Here is a 7,413-nt window from a genome sequence, read left to right on the forward strand (position 1 = left end):
GGCTGCCAAAGTTTGCTTTGAAGCAGGCCAACCCTTTTTACGGAAGCCATAGAGGACAAACAAAGCGTCCGACTTCCTAAACGAAGAAGTGCGGTCAACATAAGTCCTTAAGGCCCGCACAACATCCAAAGAGGCCTCACCCACGGAAAGACCCGGTGAGTTAAAGGCCGGAACAACTATTTCCTCGTTAACATGAAACTGGGAAACAACTTTGGGAAGAAACTCGGGCCGAGTGCGGAGTACTGCCCTGTTCCCATAAAAAACCAAGAAAGGGGGTCTACAAGAAAGAGCCCCTAACTCAGAAACACGTCTGGCCGAAGCAATGGCCAGAAGGAAAACAGTCTTAGCTGTTAGCCATTTAAGATCCACTGAGCCCAGTGGTTCAAACGGCGGTCCTTGGAGAGCCCTCAGGACCACAGCCAAATCCCAAGGCGCCACAAGTGGAACAAAGGGCGGCTGAATGCGGAGAACACCCTGCATAAAGGTGCGCACATCCGGGATTGTAGCAATCCTACGGTGAAACCAGACAGATAGGGCCGAAACCTGTACCTTCAAAGAAGCAAGGCGAAGCCCATGATCTAGTCCCGCTTGCAGGAAGGCGAGAATCCGAGACAGACGAAACTCCCGCGGTGCATAACCTCTCGGTCGACACCACTGGAAGAACGTATGCCACACGCGATGGTATATCCTCGCGGAAGACGGTTTCCGAGCTCGTAACATGGTACGCACCACAGAGCTGGAAAACCCCCGGGACCTCAGCATGGCCGTCTCAACAGCCACGCCATCAAAGACAGCCGAGTCAGGTCCGGGTGAAGGCAAGGACCCTGAGACAGAAGGTCCGGTCGTAGCGGCAACCACAGAGGACTGTCCACGGACAGACCCTGAAGGTCTGAGAACCAGTGCCGTCTGGGCCACGCGGGAGCTATCAACAGGAGCGTCCCTCCTTCCTGTTTGAATTTCCGGATTACCCGTGGAAGAAGGGAGACCGGAGGGAACAGGTATGCGAACCGGAACGTCCACCGGACGGACAGAGCATCCACCAGAGACGCCCCTTCGTCTCTTGTGCGAGACCCGTACACCGGCAACTTGTTGTTGTGCCGGGACGCCATGAGGTCGATTTCTGGAAGACCCCACCTGTCCACCAGTAGTTGAAAAACGTCCGGGTGCAGGGACCATTCCCCCGGATGAACGTCCTGGCGACTTAGACAGTCCGCCTCCCAATTTAGCACTCCCGGGATGAAGACCGCTGATATGGCCGGAAGATTGCGCTCCGCCCAAACCAGGATCCGAGAGACCTCTACGAGAGCCGCCCGACTGCGAGTTCCTCCTTGCCTGTTTATGTAGGCCACGGTGGTAGCGTTGTCCGACTGGACCTGCACCGGGCGACCCTGGAGAAACCGCTGTGCCTGCTGGAGAGCATTGAAGACCGCACGGAGTTCCAAGATATTTATTGGAAGCTCCGCTTCTGTCGGCGTCCACCTGCCCTGGAACAAGTGTGGACCCGAAACTGCTCCCCAGCCCCGAAGACTGGCGTCCGTTGTCAACAGGACCCAATTTGGAACCCAGAACGGACGTCCCTTGTTGAGGTGGGTCGTCTGTAACCACCACGCAAGGGACAGGCGAACCTCCTGGGTGAGCACAATCGTCTGGGACTTCAGAGACTGAGTCAGCCCGTTCCACTTGGACAGGATCAGGTGCTGCAGAGGTCTGGAGTGAAACTGGGCGTATTCCACCATGTCGAACACCGACACCATGGAGCCCAGTAACCTCATCGCCGAGTGTAAGGACACCCGGCGGCTGTGCAGGCAACTGCGCACCCTTGACTGTAAAGCAGAGATCTTGTCCTCCGTCACGAAGATCCTTTGCTGTCCCGAGTCCAATAAGGCTCCAAGATGCAGAATCCTCCGAGACGGGATTAGAGTGGACTTCTGCCAGTTGATTAGCCAGCCGTGCCGTTGCAGCAGTGCAATGGTCAGGCCCAAGTGGCGTAACAGGAGCTCTGGAGATCCTGCCACCAATAACAGGTCGTCCAAATACGGTAACATGCGGACTCCCTGCAGCCGCAGAGAAGCCGCCATGACCGCCATCACCTTGGTGAAAACACGTGGTGCTGTTGCCAGGCCAAAAGGTAACGCCCGAAACTGGAAGTGGTCGCTGCGGATTGCAAACCTGAGGAACTGTTGATGGCGCAAAAGAATAGGGACATGCAGGTAAGCGTCCTGTATGTCCAATGACACCAAGTAGTCCCCAGGTTCCAGCGCCAGAATGATGGACCGTAGGGTCTCCATCCGAAACTTCGGGACCCGCAAAGACTTGTTGAGTGCTTTGAGGTTGAGAATCGGACGATATGACCCATTGGGTTTCTGTACCAAAAATAGATTTGAATAGAAACCCTGGCCCCTCTGGGAGAATGGAACAGGCACTATAACTCCAGCCTGGAGCATAGTGTGCAATACCTTCCGCAGCTCCGTAGCCTTGTTCCGGTCTGATGGGAGACCCGTGGTGAAGAAGCGAGCCGGGGGTCTGTGCCGGAAGGAGAGGGCGTATCCGTGGGAAACCACCTCCAGAACCCAAGTGTCTGTCGTAGTGGTCGACCAACACTGGGCGAACTGTAGCAGGCGGCCTCCCACCCTGGGATCCCCCAAAGGGAGGCCCGGACCGTCAGGCCGCAGGCTTGTCATCTGGCTTGGGGGCCGGACGTCTGGTACTCCATGCCTGCTTCCGGGGCTTGACCGATTTCTTAGGGCCAGCCTGTCGAGGAAACGACTGTGGTTTGGGCCTGCCCTGGGCCCTAGATGACCGAAAGGATGATGGTCCCGAACCAGAAGGATCAGCGGCCGACGGGAGACAAGCAGATTTGGCTGCCGCCAGCGTGGCCACAATCTTATCCAGATCCGGACCGAAGAGAACTTCTCCGGTAAACGGCAACGCTTCCAGACCTTTCTTGGAATCTGCGTCCGCCTTCCAGGATCGCAGCCACAAGGTGCGACGAGCAGCTACCGCTGCTGAAGAAATTCTAGACACCAGAGTACTAATGTCTAGAGCCGCCTCGTTGATGTAGGTGGCCGAATCACGGAGATTGCCAATCAACTCCGCCTGTTCGGCCGGACAGTCGGATTCAAAAGAAGCCTCTAATGAATCCGCCCAGCGCTCCATCGCTCTGGCAACCCAGCAAATGGCCATAGCCGGCCGTGCTGCCCCCCCTGCAAGGGAATAAGCGGACTTCAGGCAGATTTCTACCTTGCGGTCCGTAGCATCCTTAAGGGAGGACATGGATGGCATCGGCAATGTGGCACTACGGACAAGACGGGTCACGTGAGAATCCACCTGTGGAGGGGATTCCCACTTAGCAAAATAATTATCCGCGAACGGATAAGCCACCGCCAGGCGTCTCTGCGGCTGGTATCTTTTGCCAGGTTGTTTCCACGCCTCCTCTAAATGGTCCACCAACTGACCCGAAAGAGGAAAGACTGTGGCATCGCCCTTCACATCTTTGAAAAAGGCATACTTAGATTTAGCCGCTGGGGGAACTTCGTCCTCAATCACCAAGGCTGTGCGGACCGCCCGAATAAGTCCAGGAATATATACTTTGGACTTAGCATCAGCGTCCTTAGTATGGAGAGGTTCCTGATCGTAAGGATCCAGAATCTCCCCATCATCAGAAGTCCCTTTGTCATCCTCATAAGGAGCGGACAGAGACGCCACCGGCCTTTTATGAGGCCGCATCACAGACTCCCCTTGCAACACATCCGACAAGTGCTGTACAGAACTCGTCAGGGAGTTAACCCACGCTGGCTCCTGAGAACCCGGGAGCGGGGAAATAGGGAGACTGTGGAGTACCACCAATTGTCGTGGGAACCCCTGCACGGGTGACGACACCACAGACTGCTGGGACAAACCCATCGGAGTAAACGCGGGCTGCGGAGCTAACTGGCCCACTAAAGCTGTTAACGCCTGAGCGAAACAAGCCCAGGGCGGCTCCTGTACCGGTGCTGTAACCGTAATAGGCCGCGCCATGGACAAACACTGCCGGCAAAGGCCCTCCGCGCTACCCTCCCCCTCCGCTAACGGTACTTTGCACGTGGTACACTGTAGCCGGAGGGGAAAATCACTTTCAGACATGATGGTACCACGTATGTGACCTCTCTCACCAATTAAGTATTAAATAGGCGAGAGACCACCCTGCAGCACCGCACCGCAAGGGCTTTAGCAGAAGAACAGGGACAGTAATAAAGCTGACAGTTTAGAGAAGAAAAGTTACAGGCAGCGCTAGCACAGTCACATACAATGCAGAGAAATAACAATTCCTGCACTAACAGCGCTGATTACTCAACTACACAGACACAGGGCCTGGTAGGACACAGCGCTGCATACACAGACCTGAGCCACAGCGGAGGAGAGGTATGCGGGGGGACCCAGACCACGATGCTTCCGTCCAGCGCTTCCAGCAGCGTTCACCATGCGTTCTGGAGAAGATGGCCGCCGAGGAGCAGAGAGGAGGCTGGCCTGGGGGAGGAGCGCTGCCACAGGACCAGTCGGCAGCATGCAGAGAGGGCTGTGTGCAGCGGGGGAGGCGCCGGCTGTGAGACAGGGAAGGCGCGCTCCCCTGGCATGCATTTAACCCCTGGGACGCCGCAGCACTACCGCTCTGCTGCGGTCCGCTGTCCCAGGGGGTAGTGGAAGCGCAGGTTGGTCGCCTGGCTCCACGCTGCAGCCAGTCCCCAGGGAGCCCCCTGCCTGGGGACTTAGGACCATGTGATCAGCGGGGACCCACCGCGGGACCCCGCTGCTTACCTCTGTCCCCCTTGAATCCGGCCATGGTCCGGAGCATCTGGGGTCACCGCTAGCTGTGACCCCAGACGCCCACGAGCATCCCCGGATCAGTACCGGCGTTCTGGTACCGGCGGGGTGTAGGGAAGACAGCATGGACGTCAGGACTGACTGTCCATGCTGTTCATCCAGATGTGCAGCCACAGCTGCATGAAGAAAAGCTTCAGGGGCTCTTCTAGCCCCCACTCCAACAGGTGCACCCGACTCCGGCCGGGCACCAAACTAAACTGAGGTGCCTTGGCCCGGGGGCGGGGTATAGGAGGGGGACCTAGTGCATCCTGGGAGGCTGAAAGCTTAACTCTTTGGTGCCCTGCGACTGACGTCACACCTATACCCCAAGGTATCCTGTGGATACCCTATGGACCCTGAAGTAGAAACAGATAATACGTGTGTGCTTTTTGTCAACTGGGAATGCTCTTCTTGAGAGGGCAAGGGACAAGTTACATACTGTATACCTGTCCATCAATTCAAGGGTTTAACAAAAATGGATGCCCAGAGGAAATAAAGGCAGAATGGTAATTGAGTATAAGTCAGCAAAAGGCTGCTATAGGTATTGTGGCCACTGGTTTGACCCAATTTCAAATGGACCAAAATACAAGATGCATTTTTGTACTCGATCCAATTGTATTATTCACTTTTAAAAGTTGTTAATTATGACAGAACTTAACCTCTTAATGAACAGGGAAATTTAACCAGACCATAAAAAAAACGTTTTAAATGAAATGTCAAACTGAGAATCATGAACTACTTTGATTAAATGCTTTTTTTTCTTGGTGGGTGGGAACAGGTTGTTTGGACCGGCAATTTCATTTGTTGATTAAAATAAAAATGTTTTTTAAAGTACTATACACAGGGAAACAATGGCATAAAAATATATAATTTTACACTTCTTCCTATGGTAATCTTTATGCAATGAATGCATAGTTTCTTTAACCACAAGAGATTACTCTGCCCTACAGAAGTTGTATTTTCAGGGTATACCAAATCTAGTAATAGACATATCAGCTACCATTATAACAATATTATACCAGATTGTGTAGAACTGCCTTACAAGGGAGACATGTTTCAGAAATTCTCTCTCACGACCTTAAAGCCTCCATACTTCTGCCGGCCATTTGCCTGATCTGACCGAAACTGCTGAAATCAGTGAATTATCTTTGTGTTAAAAATCCCTGATTTGCTGATCCCGATCATATTTCTGTCATGATTGGCAATTTTAACATTTCACTGATGTCCAGACCCTGGCGTCTGGGGAATTGCCCCAATACATCATGTATGTTGGCTTTAATACAGGGAAATGACATGACTTCCCAGGGCTAATGCAAGTGTGCTTTCCTCTCCTACATTGCACTACACGCTATTCACACTGTACAGAGGGCCTGATTCAGCTGAACGCAGATTCCAGATGTTCGGGAATCTGCGCAGGACCCATTCTGCGAGTGTGCACAATGGGTCCTGCTAACACGCTCGCAGACTGTCAGCAGACTGTCAGTGATTATCAGTCTGTTGCCGTTTGTGGGCGGGGAGGGGGCAGCGGTGCCCTCCATTTCCCAAAACGGAGGCGTGTTGCCGCCGTTGCAGGGGGAGGGAAGCAGCAAGGATTTCAGTCGGCTGACTGAGATTTCCTGGCCTCTTCCTCTAAACTGCGGCGGCCGGCTGTGGGACCCCATGGGTTACCGCAGCCGGCCGATGTTACGCAGATTATCCGATGCTGCGTTGGACAACGCAGCTCGGATAAGTAATGCACAGGAGGCGTGATGCCTCCTGCTTCATTACCATATCTGCAAGGATCGCAATTGCAAAGCTGCCTGCGTGCACATATCATATATCTATAGCCTGCGTGCAGCTTTGCAATTACAATCCTTGCAGAATCAGGCCCAAAGATCGGATGACCAAGAACTAACAGCAGTTATGTCTACTTTCCTTAGAAATTTATACATTGAAAAGTCTTAGCCCAAAAATTCCACTGCAGTTCTGTTACACAACAAAGTTGAGAATGTAGAATTAAACCATCACTATATTTCAGACAGATGAAACCACTCCCATCATCTGTAGGGCAGTGTCCTAAAGGTAAAACAAAAAAGATACACACCTATCGGCCGGCTGCAGTCACTTAAGCTACTATGACATATATAAAACAATAAATAAACAAGTCTGTCGATTATACTAACAGGTTATAATGGCACATCGCCCAGGGAACGGACCTCTTAGAAACCACATTGAACTACACTGAAGGGCTCTGCAAGTTTGTCAATAAAATTCTGCTCATTCAGATATAACATGATATCCTGCTAAAGGGTCATAAGCAGAGCATAATCGCCATATCTAGAATAAACATATTTGTTACTTCATGTATATTATTCAGCTCCATGACAAAAAGTAAATATTCATGTAAACAATGATTGTTACCTAGAAGAACTGATGTACATGATGATATTCACCACTAGATCAAAGCCTTATTTTAAGTTTGTAAATTATGCTGGATATACATTTTAGCTTAAAATGATTGTTTAAAAAAATATTACTGTCAAATCTTGTATTACAAACATATGATCTGTTTTTCAAAAAGTACTATGACAATGA

This window comes from Taudactylus pleione, unplaced genomic scaffold (genome assembly GCF_031769625.1).
Source record: "Taudactylus pleione unplaced genomic scaffold, aTauple2 ptg000102l, whole genome shotgun sequence".
Classification (NCBI taxonomy): Eukaryota; Metazoa; Chordata; class Amphibia; order Anura; family Myobatrachidae; genus Taudactylus; species Taudactylus pleione.